This window comes from Diabrotica undecimpunctata, chromosome 10, assembly GCF_040954645.1.
Source record: "Diabrotica undecimpunctata isolate CICGRU chromosome 10, icDiaUnde3, whole genome shotgun sequence".
NCBI classification, from domain to species: domain Eukaryota; kingdom Metazoa; phylum Arthropoda; class Insecta; order Coleoptera; family Chrysomelidae; genus Diabrotica; species Diabrotica undecimpunctata.
Window position 1 is genome coordinate 59,046,399 of NC_092812.1, and position 17,930 is coordinate 59,064,328.

Genomic DNA, 17,930 nt, shown 5'->3' on the forward strand with positions numbered 1-17,930 from the left:
AAGATGGGCGGACGTGCCCTTCTCAACCAAATAAAAATTTTGTTTAACCTTTCTCTAACAGATTGTTGCATACCGGAAACATGGAACAATGCAGTAACAATTTTACTACATAAGAAAGGAGACAAGGCGCACCTAGAAAACTATAGACCAAACAGCTTATTGAACCACATCTATAAAATGTTTACCCGAATAATTACGACAAGACTAGAGAAAAAGTTAGATTTCTACCAGCCCCGAGAAGTAGCTGGCTTCCGCTCAAAATTCGGAACAAACGATCACCTACAAACAGTAAAAACCTTAATAGAAAAATCGATAGTATATAACAGATCACTGGTACTTATCTTCGTAGACTTTCACAAAGCCTTCGATACCGTGGAATTAAACAGCATTATAACTGCTCTGAACAATAGTAGAGACTACCGGCTTACAAAGTTAGTACAAACATTGTACCAAAACGCCACAATGCGTGTAAAACTACATGATACCACCAGAGAAATTCATATAAAGCGACGTGTGAGACAGGGCGACACTGTCTCACCTAAATTATTTATAACGGTCCTCGAATAAGCTAAAATGGGAAAATAGAGAAATAAAAATAGACGGGAAATTCTCAATCATCTGCTTTTTGCCGACGATATAGTACTTATTACCGAAGATCTGCGTGAAGCACAACAAATGCTACAAGAATTAGAAAATGTATCTTAAACAATAGGTCTAAAAATGAACATCAGTAAGATCAAATTTATGACAAAATTGGTTCCCAGTGAACACCAACCATCCAAAATCAAATGGTAGAATTCACAGAAAAGTACATATATCTCGGTCATGAAATCATACTAAGCAAGGATAATCAGACCTGTGAATTTCAACGACGAATAACACTTGCTTGGGCGGCGTATGGTTCACTAAGAGATATCTTTAAGAGCAACATCTCGATAGCTATGAAACGGAAGACATTTGACCAATGCGTTCTTCCTATTATGACATACGGAGCAGAAACTCTCACTCTCACAAAAACAACAGCACTAAAAATGCGACACAGAGCCCATCTTGGCGGCATATGTTATTGCTAATTAATTGCTGTTATTTGTATATTGGACAATCCTCAAAAACTACCCCATTATCCCCTAGTGCAAAACTCATCCCTGAAAAAATCAAGATATCGGCCAAAAACGACGAAACTAGAAAAGTGAACCTCACGGAATTATTTGCTAATTTATTGTTAAAGTTTTACGCTAAGAAACAATATATTATTGCTGTATCTGTTTCCGAGAAACAATGGTTATGCTAACTTTACGGTAAAGCTAGCATAGCTATAGCTATATCTCAGTAACGAAAAGGGTTACAGGTTTTTGAAAAAGAGTGAAATATACTATAATCTATGTTAGTTATTATCTAAGTGGTCACACACATTTATCCACACAAACTATAGGGAATCCTAGGTATACGTGTATATAAACTCAATCACTGAACATACGCCTTACTTCTGCCGAGCTTGAGACGCTACTTGAGATATGCTAACTTTACCGACAGCGTAGAATCATTGTAAGTTAATTTTTTTCTGACTTGTTATTGCAAAAAAAAGTTGTTTGGGATAAACAAATTAAATAACTTTTAAATTAATTACTATTTAACTGGGAATAATTATAATAAAAAATAATAATAAAACTTTTAAATTAATTGATGAATCACTCTGAAGTTTTAACCACATTTTTAACACTATTTTAAATGCAATATCAAGGTAGATTTATTTTTTACAATAGTTATTAACATTTATTGAAAATTGCTCTGATCTAGCTCCTTAACGCACAGAGGGTAAGCCTATGCGGATGATCTAGTACCTAATTATAGTAAGAGGAACGGAAATGTTCTATCCAGCACACTCCATCGAACATTAAATATCCTTTACTAGGTAGTGCGACAAGGAAAAACTCAAGTCAAGCCTAGCAAATTAGTGGTAGTCAGTTTCTCAACAAGACGACACCTAGATAACATCTAGATACCCGCTTTGTATGGAGAAACTATCAAAGAGGCGAATGAGGTCAAATAACCAGGAGTGTTACTAAATAAGTGACTTACATGGAACGTCCATCTGGAAAGAATATCAAACAAAGTGAAGGACTTTCTCTTTGGACATGTAGAAAATCATGGTATGATGATTCCCTACATCAAAAAATGTACTGGCTGTATATGACTGTAGTCAGACCTATGACACCAGTATGTAGTCAACAAATGATCACCAGAGAGAACCTGAATAAGCTTCAACGACAAGCATGTTTAATCATAACAGCAGCGATGTCGACTACTCCAACCACCTCCATGGAGGTCATACTTGATCTCCTTCTATTACACATATGGATGAAGAAGAAAGCGTAGATAGAAGTATACAGAAGGCGGATAAGAGTCATCGGAAGCAGGGTGAAAGGATACCGGGATTAAATCTGGAAAGACAATAAAAAATCATCCAGAGTTGGAAATGATACCAGATGCAGCAAACTAAATATAATTTCGAAAAGCTGTTCACCGTCGTCATTCCAGGAAGAGGCAGATCAATTCTGATATAAAGGTGGGTCTAAAACAGATGAAGGAGGTGGAGCTGGAGTATACGGAGGGAAACCAGGGCTCAGTCTTAGAGAAAAAGCCTAGGTAAGCACTCCACTGTCTTCCATACAGGATTTTATTCTATAGAGATGTGCCAGCATGTGCATGTGCAATCGAATTGACTCCAAGTTAGTTTGGAACTACCTTCAGAATCTGATTCTGATCGGAAAAAGTAACAAAATAAGTTTAGTCTGGGTGTCTAGACATACTGGTATTGAAGGGAACGAAAAAGCTGACCTACTGATCAGAGGAGCAAAATAAACATTCATAGGCCCAGAACATGCCTAAAATGACAGAAAACAAAACAGAAAACCTAAGTAAAACAAACATGAGCCTATCAATACAGAAGGAAGAAGCTTTTAAATGAACAGTAAGACAACATTTAAGAGGTCAGATGTAGAATTGCGTAGGCGACATAGTCCTTTCCGAAATTGAAAACTATATTCACAAGGACAAGACGTGATATGGGGATTTCACTACGATGGCATGTTTTCAGTATTCTTTTATAAAGCTAAAAACTGTAAGAATGCTAAACATTCCTCATACAGGATTTCATGGTTCAAGAATCTGCGTCAGTGGTGCGGAGTTAGCATTACATCATTTTCAGAGCAGAAGTAGATAAAATGAAGATCATACAATTGCTTGTCAACGTCCTAGGAGAACATGACACTTGAACAAGTACTTCCAAACTGATGAAAAAAAAAACGGAAGTACAAATTGCACGGAGAATTGCACAATTGTTCAAAAAACAGATCGTGGTAAGAAAATTTTGGAAACGTATGAAAAATTGGTATATAAAAGAAATTTAATCATCCAAAAAGAGCAATAATAAAGTATGACTAGAACGACACAATATAAAATAGTCTGACGATAAATCTCACCAAAAGAAATGATTATAGATTGACAAAGATGTTTACAAAATACAGATTGATACTGGAGAAGGGTTAGGTCTTAGCAGACTACAGAATGTACAAAAAACACGGTTTAACAAATACAAGGAAAATATGTCAGAGAAAACAAAACAACGAGGTAATTATACTTCACTTTCAACAATCAAATTGTTATGTCTATTTCTTAATTTCCACGTGAATGTATTACTGAAGTATATTGTTGACATTTACATTTTTTGTTCAGCTCCAGTTGACATAATTAAAATGACCACATCTGTAGAACTACAGAAAATGAAATAAAAAAAATTACTAAAAAAAGTTGATGGTTGAAGAAAAGATAACTCACAGAAAATAAAACGTATCAAATTATACAATGAAATAATTAGATGTCAGTTTCAGCAATGAAATTTTTCTCTTTCTTGATCTCAACGAAAATATATTACTGAGATACTTGGCCAATAGTTGCATTTTTCTAGAATCTAGCTGGAATTTTCATATTGCAAGAGCAAATAAAATAAATACGTACTTACAACTACATACAAGATATTCCCTATTACTGTAAGTCACAATCCAACTAAAAACTTAATAGATAAACATCACACTTCACTTTAAAAATAATGTATTTAAAACCACCCAGAACATTTCAATAACAGGTATGATCCCCTTCGACAGAAATCGCAAAGAACCGTCACTGTCGGTCAATCAAAAATGTTTTAAAAGTCGCGCAAACATTGATCAACAGATCGTCAGTTCCCAAAATTTCACTTTTAGCGGGCACGTACACCGGCACGTCTATTCACCCGTATGCAACTTCTTGGTTTAGAGGTTCAGCCAAGAATAAACGATCAAACGAAACTCATGGTACAATGAATACACAAGGTATGATACATAATGTTCCAAAATCGGTTCGCTTTCGCGCATGACGTAGTCAAGATCGCTTATTCCCGCAACATTTGAATGTACAACTTGTAGTTGTATAGGAAAGACTTTTAATTTTAAGTTTTTTTATATAATTTGGCTAATTTAATTATAGTAATTATAAAGAGATGATAAAATTATGTTATTATAATATTTATCCTTTATAAAACATAGATATCCTTTATAAGACAAGTTTTAATTATCTTTTATTACACGTAGGTACAGGTTAATTAACTTATAGGTACTCCAGAGTTCGATATTTCAGATGTTTAAAAAGATACAGAAAAGTGGTAATGGAGGTATACAAAATTTGTACGTATATATACCTACTGAACTAAACACAAAATCAAAATAAATAATAACAAAGTCAACTTTATTTGTTTATTTATATCGAATGAGCTAGCTGGCCATCGAATATGAGTGTAATGAGGGCACACAATATTGCACAACATTTAAAATGACATTTTTGTAATATTTACACATAAAATTATCTTGGTATTTTTTATAATAATGATAACATTGTATATTTTAACAATGATAACATGATTTAACAAAGAAAAATATGTTATTTTGGAAGATGCTAAATTGATTTCCTCCGAAACAGTTCTTATTGCAAATTGCATAGCAGGCTGAGGCTAGTTTCTTACTTAACAAATCGATATGAAAAAACCATTTAAGGTTTCATGACTAATAATTAATAAAAATAAAGATTTAGACTTACGTCGTTGACCTAGAAGTAGTAAGAAGCTGCTCAACATACTTTTTGGACTCTCTGTGTTCGCCTCCTTGTACGCGTTTCTTTTGGTTGGTTAAAAGGGTAGCCGATGTTGATTTAGGCAAATAAAGACTAGGTACTGCCTCAGGTTTGAGTTTTAGACCCTTTTTAGAAACGTAATTTAAAAGTTCCTGTTGTAGATTTCTTTGGTAATCTTCAGTTTTAAAATGTGTATAACAAATTCTTGCAGTATTACAATTAAAATTATCCTATCTACAACAAGATATAATCCACAGTTTTCTGGTCACGCTATCTTTAGGAAATGTATGAAACTTAAAGATTTTATCTTCATTGTCACTATTGCAACAAGCAATTGCACAGCGTACTTTGAAAAAGGTACAAAACCAGATATACAATGGCAAATAAAAACTTTCAGTTTTACAAAAAAATACTATACAGTATAAATAAATAGTAACTAAACACCATTTGTATAAAGACACATATATAAGCATATATCTAAATTATTTTTCTATTATAAAATAGATGACTCAGTCAGTATTGAGATACTTTAAAATATATTTATTATCTTATACCTTACAATTTGCAATAGTCACCATTAATAACCGATAATATTGTTGAACTTTTGTTTTTGTACAAGCTTTCTGTCTTGCCGGTGTAAAGTCGTCTGAAGTCGATATTTATTGTGTTTTGCGTTTGAACTAATTTGTGTCTTATTTTCATATTATTATATTGTTTGATAAGTAAATTTTGCATATAATAATCGGTAGGTTATAGTAATGTGTATATTTTTTATTTTACTAAATTTCATTATAACTCATCTAAAATACCATATTGAATTGTAAAACAGATTTTTCTCTATTGTACTATATTTTGTTTTTATTTCAGTAAAACTGCTTGGAAGTGAGTGACAGTGAATCAGAATAAGCAAATCTACTACTATTTACCTATTCACAGTATTTCCTCTGCAGAAAATTTTTAAATTTCAAGGGATTTGCATACAAAAAGAGTACTTATATTATTAGTATATGTATGAAAACAAAAATAAATATTTCGCCTGAATCTCTAGGAGAAGTAAAGGTTTTAGGCTACTGAAAATATATTTTTTATTCAATTATAACCAAAACATTTAAAAAAAAATTAGATCACTTTTTAACCATAATTTCAAAATTAATGTGTACGTTAAGCTGTAATAATGGGTTCGAGGTGGTTCAGGCGATCTTAGCTACGTCACACTCCTGGACCAGCTGTCAAATGTCATGCGCAATATCATACCTTGTGTATTCATTGTACCATGAACGAAACTGTATACAGTACAGGCTACACAGCAAATCATGAAGACACAATTACACTGAATTAAAAATGCGCAAGCTCGGGGTTGAGAAAATCGGCCCAAGTAGTAACGAATATTATGTTGATGGTAGCAAGGCGACAATTAGGTGCATTAATATGATTTTTATTATTAATCATTTAATATGTGACAATTAAGCTGTTTCAGGAGTATTTTAAGGGAAGCTTTTGTTATTTACCGTTTTTTTTATTAATAATCCAGGTTTTAATTTTTTAAATGAACAAAAGAAGGATAATTTCTATTTCTCTAAAAGTGAGTTCACAATATTAATATTTGAATAACACAAATTATTATTACCTATTATTCATCAAACCAATTCTTCTCTGCTTCCATTAGGCATTATTCTGTAAAAATTTTAACATTTGCTATAGTTATCGCCTCTTTTGTAGTTTTCCACTTCTTGTTTTTCTTCTTCTAATATTCCAACTTGCGTCTCTTTAGTATATTGACCAATTGTGTTGTTTGGTTCAGGCGTTTAAGGATCTCCTTAGTTCTAACTCTGCCGACCCAGCATATAAACCCCTCCCCCAGGGCATAAAAAGTAAAAAATATATAAAGAATAGTAGGAAAATGTAACTTGTCTTTCACACACAATACAAAAAATCCAAAACGCTAATTGAATAATTAAATTACCACTTTAAATATGTAGAACACAATAATTATTGTATAAATACACAATAATTAATAATATTTTTCATTATATTTAGATACCTAATAGAGCCTAATAGAGCTTATGAAAAAAGTTGACAGAACGAGTCTGTTGCGAGTAGCATGCGCCTACAGGACTATATCTGCGGCAGCCTTGTGGACTATCACGGGTTGTGTTCCTCTGCATGTGTTAGCAGTAGAAAAGAGACATCTCTATGAGAGAAGAGAGCATTTGACAACAGCTATAAAAAAAAAGAAAAAAGGGAAAGATCAATGGAAAGATGGCAAGAAGAGTGGAACAACAAGAAAGATGTTGCCCAGTGGACCAAGATGCTGATCCCGAGCCTAAGGGACTGCATAGATTGTCTGTTCAGGGCGTATCTTCATAGGTTCAAAAAGACAGATACAGATAAATGCCTATACTGCGAATATTCCGACATTGTTACTCGCACAATACTGGAGTGTAATAGATGTACAGTGGAGAGAAACAGAATGTATAAGAAATAGGTATGAACAATGTGACTGTAAGAGATATATCTTAAAGATGACGGGAAGTACGGAGGGATAAAATAGAGAAACACCAATCGGGCCAACGACAGAGATAAGATCTAATTGCTATTTTAATGGGAATCAGCCGCAATTATTGAAGGTTAAAATAAGTTTATTGACGTTTGAACCTTTGATATTTGATCTTGCACTGATAACTTGTTTATAGTCCAACAATTAATAGAAAAAAGAATAGCGGTTGATACCGAAGTACATCTAGCCTTCATCGACCTAGAGGCGTATGATACAGTTCCAAGACTTAAATTGTGGCAAGCTTTACAACAACTCGACATTAGTCCATACCTTTTAGGAATAATCACAGAAGTATACAGGGAAATAGACTATCAGAGCCAATAAAAGTAACTAAAGGACTAAAACAAGAATCGTAATCCCCATAGGAAATGACGTACTCTTCTCCCTGAACTTTACGGATAACCAAGTCGTCCTAGCTCAAGATTCTTATAATCTAGAATTTATGATAAAGCGTCTCTACAGAGAATATGTAAAATGGGGGTTACAAGTCAGCATGAAGAAAACAGAATATTTAGTTATCAATTCAGATGTAAGGTTTGAAGTGTTGATAGAGGAGGACGCGGAAATCAAACAAGTGGAAAAATTTTAATGTTTAGGTGCATTCATTGCTAAGAACGGCTTGGGAGAAACCGAAATTAAACACCGAATTAATCAGGGACGTAAAGTTGTAGGATGTCTGAACTCCTTATGGTAGGATCGCAACATTTCCAAAAGGAACAAAAAAAGAATACGGCAAACCATGGTTGAATCAGTTCTTTGTTATGACTCTGAAGTATGGACAATTAATGCAGTGTAGACCTGAAGAGAAGATTGTTGGCAGTTGAAATGGATTATTTGAGAAGAAGTGCTAGAACATCAAGGCAGGAAAGGAAGACCAACGAATCTATAAGAAATAACATGAATGCTACAGAAACGGTCATTGACAGAATAGAAAGAACAGGTTCAAAATGGTTTGGACACCTATTGAGATTGCCTGACGAATGTTGGCACCAAAAACTTCACAAATTGAAGCACCCTGAAAGAAGAAAAAGAGGTAGACCGCGACGCTCATGGAATGAAGGAATTAGAAGAGCGATGGAATCAAGAGGTTTGGAGGAGAAGCATGCCTTGGACCGGGAGGATTGGCGGAGGGCGGAGGAGAACGGGAATACGACGATAGCCGTTTCCAAAATGTATTGTTTTTACAAGTTGGATTAATGTCAAACGTCAATAAACTTATATTAACCTTCAATTGTAGCTTATTCCCATTAAAGTAGTAATTACCTTAAAATGCCACAAGAAAATAGCTCCAGAACAATAGATAAGATCTAGATAAGAGAAGGGAGTGTTCCAAATATGTCGTCAGCCTTACAGCGGCCCCCCCACTTTCGGAGTACGGTACGTGCGACAGTCAGCTGCGCACAAGTAAAAGAGGGTGGTTTTAGTTGGTAGATAGGATAATAGATACCTGAATTTTTGGCACTGCTATCTTTAGTACTTTAAATTAAACTAAAACCCAAATTTTAGGGACTCAAAATGGAGGTAGCATAAAAAAATTTCAAAACCCCTCCCCATCAGACAAATTCTGGGTGCGCCACTGGTTATAGATACCTGTAGCAAAGAGTGTCATACATTTTTTTCTCGAATAAGACCAAGTTTATGTGCACAAGGAATCTAGACATATCAATAGAAAAACCATGATTATTAAATATTTTACAATACAGGATAAATATCGAGAAAAGTAATGTTTAGACATACATAGATTAGAAATCCATAAATTATATACATGCAACATGTTTACCAGACTGACGAAGCTATTTTGAATTTGGCCGATTTGTCACGTTCCTTTAATTAAAAAATCCGATAAATACACTGGTGATTCATGCTCTTTCGCTCTAATCGGTAGTTATGTTTTGCAGAAGCTGCAGAACCATAAATAAAACTGTTGGAGTCAATATCTGTTATGTGGGAAATGTCTCGATTTTGGTTCGACACCCTTTTTGCACATTTAGCCTTGACAACCCAGTGGTGCCAAATTAGAGAAGTTTATTGAAGATTCCTGTCGGAGTTTTATTAAATAATATATATATATATATATATATATATATATATATATATATATATATATATATCAAACAAGATCAAACAGAGAAATAAAAAATTTAGTAACTAAAGCAAAAAATATTTCCTGGGAAAGTAAATGCGAAGAACTCAACAAATATATAGGGTCAACAAGATCAAGAGAAGCATGGAAAACGGTAAAAAATCTGAGAACAAACAGAAAAGAAACGAGTAGAATAGATTTAATAGAAGAAAGATCTTGGATCGAACACTACTCACAACTTTTGACTGAAACAAGACCTCAATTCACGAACATCAGTACAACATATGAACTGGAATTCAGTGAAGACGAAATAACAGTACAGGAAGTCGAGAATGCAATACAAACTCTAAAAAATCGGAAGTCATGCGGACCACAAGGTATACCAAATGAATTATTAAAACATAGCCCACAAGTATTACGGGAATTACTGGCGTCTGTCTTCACCTTATTCTATAATGGACACGACTTACCACCGGAGTGGACAAAAGCACATATTCACAACATCTACAAAAAAGGAGATAGAAAGAATTGTTCAAACTACAGGGGGCTAAGTGTCAGAAATTCACTCTCAAGACTGTGTGGAAAAATAATAAAAAACAAACAAAATTGAAAAAGAGATGACAGATGTTGAAGAACAGAATGGCTTTCGTGCGGGCAGATCCTGTATGGACAGTATATTCTCTCTAAAGCAAGTTATCGAGAAAAGATTAGCCCACAACCTTTCAACTCATATAGTCTTTATAGATCTGACAAAGGCATACGATAGTGTACCACTTTCAATGCTTTGGGTAACAATGGAAAAACAAGGAATAAGCAAAAAAATATACAAGTAGTACAACAGCTCTACAAAAATATGACGGCAAACATTAAAACTGGAAATATATTAACTAGAGAAATTCCTATTAGTAAGGAACTAAAGCAAGGCTGCTGCATAGCACCTACACTCTTCAAAATATATCTAAATGAGGCACTCTCAGTGTGGAGAAGAAAGTGCTGCAATATGGGCACCCCAATCGGAGATGATAGATTGTACACGATACACTTCGCTGACGACCGAGCCATTCTAGCTGAAGACGAGAGTGATGTAGGCTACATGCTTAGAAAACTGTAAGATGAGTATACCAAATGGGGCCTCACAATTAATATACAAAAAAATCGGTTGCCTGTAAAGTCGGTTTTACGGGCGAAGATTTTACGTGACAACGTCTTTTTCTCGGTAGAATATTTATTGATATGAATATTATTAAATTGTACAATAGTTGTTTGCAGTTGAAACGCGCTGTTTCTTCTCAATCGACTGAATTACGATTGATTGCAGAGTGATTTAAACTAATAATTTACTTACTATCAACATTTGTCAATAGTATGACATAACCTATAAACTCAGTTTCTCAACTTTTGTGTCAATCTAACAATTAATCAATCAATCATAGTTTACGATAATGAAATATTAGTGTACAATTATTTACCTTTATTGTTGTAGTTGTTGTAAATGACAACAACTCATTGGGAGAGAAACGCAAGGCATTCGCCGGTCCAGCGGGCCTCTCTCTCGTTCGGTGATTCATCGTGACAGACGTGAGCGGGCGTTACACTTTTTCATGAGTGACTCCGAGCCACAACCTAATTTAAGACGTTGTCACGTCAAAACTGAGTACTTAGTTGTAGGAGAAAAACCAGAAAGCCTACAAATCGAAACGGGAACTATAAAACCAAAAGACAATTTTAAATACTTGGGAGTCCAAATAACATCAAAAGCAGGAAGTAGCAAAGAAATACACTCCAGGATTGGCCAAGCAAGATCAGCCATCAGACAGCTACACGGACTATTATGGAAAAAAAAATAACAAAAGAAAATAAAAGAAGAATTTATAAAACAATAATAGAAAGTATTGACACCATCGAAGCCAAAAGACTTAACTGGTATGGACACCTTCAGAGAATGCCTGAAAATAGATGGCCAAAAAAAATAGAAGAATGGACTCCGCCAACTAGAAGAAAACGAGGTAGACCAAGACGATCCTGGACAGACGATGTCGACGATGCAATGACCGCCAGAGATCTAACAACTGAAGATTGCTTCGACAGAAAACGCTGGAAATTAGGATGCGAGAAGCGGCGCCAGCTGTAGAAGACTCGCTTGTTATATAATATATATATATATATATATATATATATATATATATATATATATATATACTTTAAATAAGTTAAGTTTAATGTTTTGTGAATTTCAAAATTTAATGGATTAACCTCATGTTGTAAGTTTTTGTGCTAGTTTTATACAATGTTTTTAATTCTAATTTCATTATATTTACTGATAAAATAATTGTAACCATATTTTAGCATATCCTGAAGAAGCGAATGAATTTTGCGAAAGCTTGATAAAAGAACAAAGAGTTTTTTTACTTATCCTGCCCTATACTGCAACCTCAAAATAGAACTTCAGTTTGCATAACGTGTCAATCAATAATACCTAACTAATTATATATATATATATATATATATATATATATATATATATATATATATATATATATATATATATATACATTGATATAGATTCGAGATTGACGAAACCTCAATTCAGTTATTCTTGTATTATCAATAATTACTGCTGAAAGACGTACTATTAAAATTCTTTTTAAATTGTATACCTGTATCACAGTCTTTTTTTTGTACATTTCTGAACAAAATATCGCGCAAAAGAAATATACGGTTATTAAAAATAGTCTTCACGAAAATAAATAATGAACACCTTCGGGGTATTATACACAAAATTAAAACCATCGCAGTCTTTTAAATTTGTGTATCTTTACGACGAGACGTTTCGCAGGTATCAGAACCAATCAATACCGCTGCCCGCTTTATTTCTCTAGCTGTTTTTCAATTTTTTAGTAACGTATTAGACCGACGGATTTTATAGGAAGTTATCATAGAAGAAGAATAACAATAATACAGAAAATATCGAGATTTGAAGGTATCTGGATGTTTATCATCATACCACGGAAATCTCCAACTACTTCTCGAGGAAAAACTGATGTGGCACGAACTTCTAAGTGGACTACATTTATCGAAATACCCCTTTTAGAAAATTTTAAAAATTAGCAAACCTGCAATTTCATCCCCACAAGATTGTGACAGTGGAAGTTACAAAATTGCTACATCATAAAAGCTACAAAAGCTCTGTATAAAGAAAATAAAGTGTTCATTAAAACGGGAACAAGAATCATAGGAGACTTTACCACAACAAAAGGGCTCCTGCAGGGTTGTTCCACATCTCCAACCCCATTCAAAATATACTTAGAGAAAGCCTTGACTACATGGAAAAGAAAATGCGAAGGCATGGGAGTACCGGTACGGAACGAATACCTATATACGTTAAGCTTTGCAGACGATCAAGTAGTGATTGCACAAGACCAAGACGACCTCAGCTACACGATGAAGAAACTACAAGAAGAATATACCAAGGCTGGCCTAGATATTAACCTCGCGAAAACAGAGTACCTATCTACAAGTGAAGAAGACATAGAAGATCTACAGATTGATGACAATGTAACAATCAAAGGAAAGGATAAATTCAAATACTTGGGGTTTATAATCACGAAAAAGGCAACAACAGAGGAAGAAATTACACAAAGATTAGGACAAACAAGAACAGCAATCCGACAACTTAACTCAGTATGGTGGGATAGACAACTAAATATGAAGACAAAAACACAGATTTATAAAACATTAGTGCGAAGTATTATGACATATGGGACTGAAAATTGGATCATAAACAAGAAAAACAGCAGTAAGATAGTAGCAACAGATATGGAATGCCTGCGAAGATGCTGCAGAGTAACAAGAATGGATAGGAGAAGTAATTACGAAATAAAGCAAAGAACATCAATAGAAACAGACATACTAACATATATAGAACAAAAAAGACTAAAGTGGTATGGACATGTAAGAAGAACTAGCGATAGCAGATGGATAAAGAGAATAACCGAATGTAGCCCCATAGGAAAGAGGAAAAAAGGACGACCCCGAAAATCCTGGACGAACGAAGTAGACGACGCCATGAGTAAGAGAGGCCTACGATGGAGAATGGGACAACAGAAAGAAATGAAAACGGTTGAGCGAGGGAAGGCAGTGAATATATATATATATATATATATATATATATATATATATATATATATATATATATATATATATATATATATACAAAATTGCTCTAATGGGGATCAAGATGGCAGTGACTCCATCAAGAATTACCTGTACTGATAATAAGTAAAGGACTCAGGGTGTAGCATTGCGTAATTCTGAATTCCTAACCAGCCGCCGATAGAGGACTACAATGTGAATCCCCGAATCAACACGGAGCCCGAGATATAATCGAACCGTCTGCACTGGAATTACCAACTCTATTGTACTAGTTAGTAGATAGACAAGATTACTTTGAGCTCATTCCCTAAATCGCAACCTCTGAATCATCGAACCTTGTTTCATTCCCTTTTCAACCCCCGGTCTTAACTACCAAACGGCTTAACGTATTGGAGCATGCCAAAAGGGCATTGCATTATATCTTAATTTTTGTTGGTCCGATTATGACGTAAGAGGGTTCGTTGTAAAGGGGGGAGGATGAGGAATACAAAGATAAAAAAATATGGCGGCCATTGCTAAAGAGACACTATATCGTATCTTTGCTGTTATTGGTCCGATCGTGACATAAGAGACGTCATATGAACGAGGATTGGACGAAGATGAATTTTTAATAGAAAAAACAAACATGACGGAATTAGCAAAAGGACATTGCATCATATCTCTGCTGTTATTAATCCAATTTTGATGTTTGGGAAGTCATGCAACCGCGTATGTCGTTGGGGCAACGTCCACCGATAGAAATGTGTCTGCTGTGCAACATCCACTGTTAGACTTGGACCTCCAGCAGCATGATTGTTGATTATGAAGAGTCACTAGGCAATATATGTACAGTGTGGCATGTGAAACACATGGCCATTCTCATCTTGCGTGCTGTTGCTAGGAGATGGAATTATAGGATGCCAAAGCGGCCTTATACATAACATATTCTTAAAGTGGACATCACAGCGTAATTTGCCATCCAAAATCCTTTAATTTGAGGGGTCGCATGGTAAGATTTCTCCAATTCATACCAATTATATAAGATATATACCAAAGAGGCCTTATAGATAACATAACCGAATTTGAAATGCCTATCTATTGTTATTGACGATAAAAAAAAACCATTGGCATAGAAAAATCTATTATCGCATTTTAATCTGTAGCAAATCCTAATTCGCTCAATTTTGCACCAAGTGCTCCGTACAGTATACCATTAGAAAGGTCTTTGCATGTATATTACGAAAACTACCGACCAAATACTATATGATCATTATTTATGTGAAAAAACAACATAAAACGAACCAACATCAAATTCTTAATACTCTTGTTCTTACGAACAATTTGGTACTCTACGCATGGCCATATCTATATAAAATTTAGCTAGAAATGAGAAACTAACCACACCCAGAACGTCCACATTAGGAATTGACAAAATTATCAAAATCGAAGAATTAAAAATTATGGCATTTTAACGCTATCCTTGTACACAGACATAAAATTATTAAAATTATATGCTATATGCTATAAACTACATTTATAGCATAGACCAAATTATCGAAATATTAAAATTCTTATGCAATTGATGGTGACACTAATAATCCAAAGACTAAAACGATCACTACCACGAAGGGGACTCCGTGCAAGGGTTGGAGCTAATTATGGGTAAACCAGACACCATTTGTCTGGCTAATTGGCTCGGCCAAGGCCATTAAACTAAAATAAATAAAAAAACAGACACCAAAGTAAAAACCTGTATATTTTTATCTGATCTTAACAGTGTAGCCAAAAGAAATTCTTAATCCACCTATAAGAAACTTGATGGCTTTTATCTAGAGGACGATACTTGTTGGTGGAGTTTAATAAAAAGGTACGGTTAGATGCAAAGATCGCATGATCAAGCGGCAGACATAAGTCTCGTCTGAGGAAAAATAGAAGAGATTCCTTATATTACAAGTAAAACAACAATGTTTCTCTAGATCGCTCATTCTGGACCGACTGAACGTTATTTGACGTTTTTTAAGATCACTATAAAAATGGCCTTAGGAAATCCTACATTAAATACGTCACGAAATGATAAAGTTTAGAAGCCCTTGGTCTATATTTTCTTGAAGTCTCAAAATGATCTTCAAGGATATATATAGTTAACTCGATGTCGATGTCATTCCATTCATCTCACAAATATCATATATGGGGAGAAGGAATCGGCTATTTGAAAAGTTTTAAATTTAAGGGTGTTTAAATAATTATTTGCAGTACCGTTTTTTATTCAAGCAAGACGTGAAAGATACCTTTGTTTGTTTAACAAAATACAAACAGTACCACACTTGCATGACTCACTTATTCATCAGACAACAAGGAAGTTGGGAATCTTTTAGTTAATTAAACTTTTAATTAACTTTTAGCAAGTAACAGTTTTGGTCTATTACCAGATTGCTGTTTGCGTGCCAGCTACAAGCACAGCTTGGTTACTAGAGTATAACAGCGTTAAGATTATGTATTTTATACAGATTGTCTTTTAGTTATATAGTAAAGTATGAGAAACTATTAAAAATGTCTTACTTTACAAAAGTAAGGGTTGTTGTCTAAAAGTTTACTTTTGCCTTAAGGCGGACTCCCACTTGGTATTTGGCAAATATTTGTCACTTGCCTATATTTGCGATGTACTGGGTGGTTCATAGGTGTACATTTGCCACAAGGCGGACTCCCACTACTCATGTATTTGGCAAGTATTTGTCACTAGTTATTGGTTAATACCTAGAATTTAATGTGGCTCTAATCAGTGAGCTGTGAGAGCTTAACATAAACCTGAATATTTATTGAATCCCTCATACTCTGTAGTTGAGTTTTTGACCATTCGAAGTACTTTAGCGATACTCCCAAATCCGTTGCAATAATATTACTTGAGACTGGAAAAAGTTTGTTTATTGTCAGCGAAAATTGCCAGAAGTTAAATAGATATATATCAAGTGATTGCACACTTATTTTACTGCTTAAAAAGCCAATAGAGCCAATTGCTGGCAGTTTAATCCGTACATAAACGTGTGTGTGATATGTATTATGCATTGAAATTTAAAAGGGAAATTCTCAGTGGTTGGCTGTATACCATAGTTTTATCCAAAATAGATTATAAAGTAGTTGGAACTAGCCACAAAATGAGGTCAGATGACCCTTAACGGCCGGTTTCACAAAGTAGAGTTACCTTGAGATTAAGAGATAACCAGCGGTTACTCTGAAATATAGGTTTCACAATATAAGGTCAACAGCTCCGGTTGTGGTTAACCTTCCGTTAACAAAATTTTTAACCCAAAGTAAAAGCGGTGGTTTAGAGCTTGACCAGGATATCCTAACCTAATTTCGAATTTCGTTTTGTTGACATTGACAGAGTGTAGACAGACACCTAAATTATTAATTAATCAGATATGGATTTATATGATGTAAATGCTTTTAGCAGTGATGAGGAAGCTGGCAGACCAAGAATCATTAGGCACAGAACAAATCATTTTGAAGAACTAGACCATGAAGATTTTTTCTCTCGGTTTAGATTCTCAAAGAACACAGTTGAAAATATTTTGGAGCAAATTGAAGATACATCTCTCAAGATAGATCTCTTAAATATTTTTGTGGGTTCCATTCTATAATTTTAATTTAAACTTGGAAGAACAAACAACCACTACTTAGAACACACTACCACACTAGAACAGAACTTGAAAATGAGAATAATATTTGTATATTGTTTTCGATCTAACGTGACAAATGTGTCATAAATCATCTATACTGGTCAATGTCCATAATATTTACTGACAATATTCCCGAAAAACCTGATTATTGTCCATAATTTCCTACTAACATAAGAAAAATAAAACGAAACCTAAGGTTAAGTGATCATAACCGAATCTGTGAACGTGAAACGGCATATGTCAGTTAAACTAGGGGTAAAGGTTACTTAACTTGTAGGGTTAACCACTGACTGTGAAACTGGCCATAAATTACATAATT

The 17,930-nt window shown here is 34.3% G+C and overlaps 1 protein-coding gene across 5 annotated transcripts in view; it reads right to left on the minus strand.

The window, feature by feature from the left end:
• The window catches only part of LOC140451862 (insulin-like receptor), a 285,820-nt gene that overhangs the window by 135,704 nt on the left and 132,186 nt on the right, over positions 1–17,930 (minus strand). The window contains exon 1 of one of the 5 annotated variants that reach the window (XM_072545774.1): positions 4,022–4,316. The exons of 3 other annotated variants lie outside the window; for them this stretch is intronic. The gene's annotated coding sequence lies outside the window, so the exon portion shown is untranslated. Of the gene's footprint in view, positions 1–4,017; positions 4,317–17,930 lie in introns of those variants that run through there. One more of the 5 variants, XM_072545777.1, reaches the window with a different exon arrangement.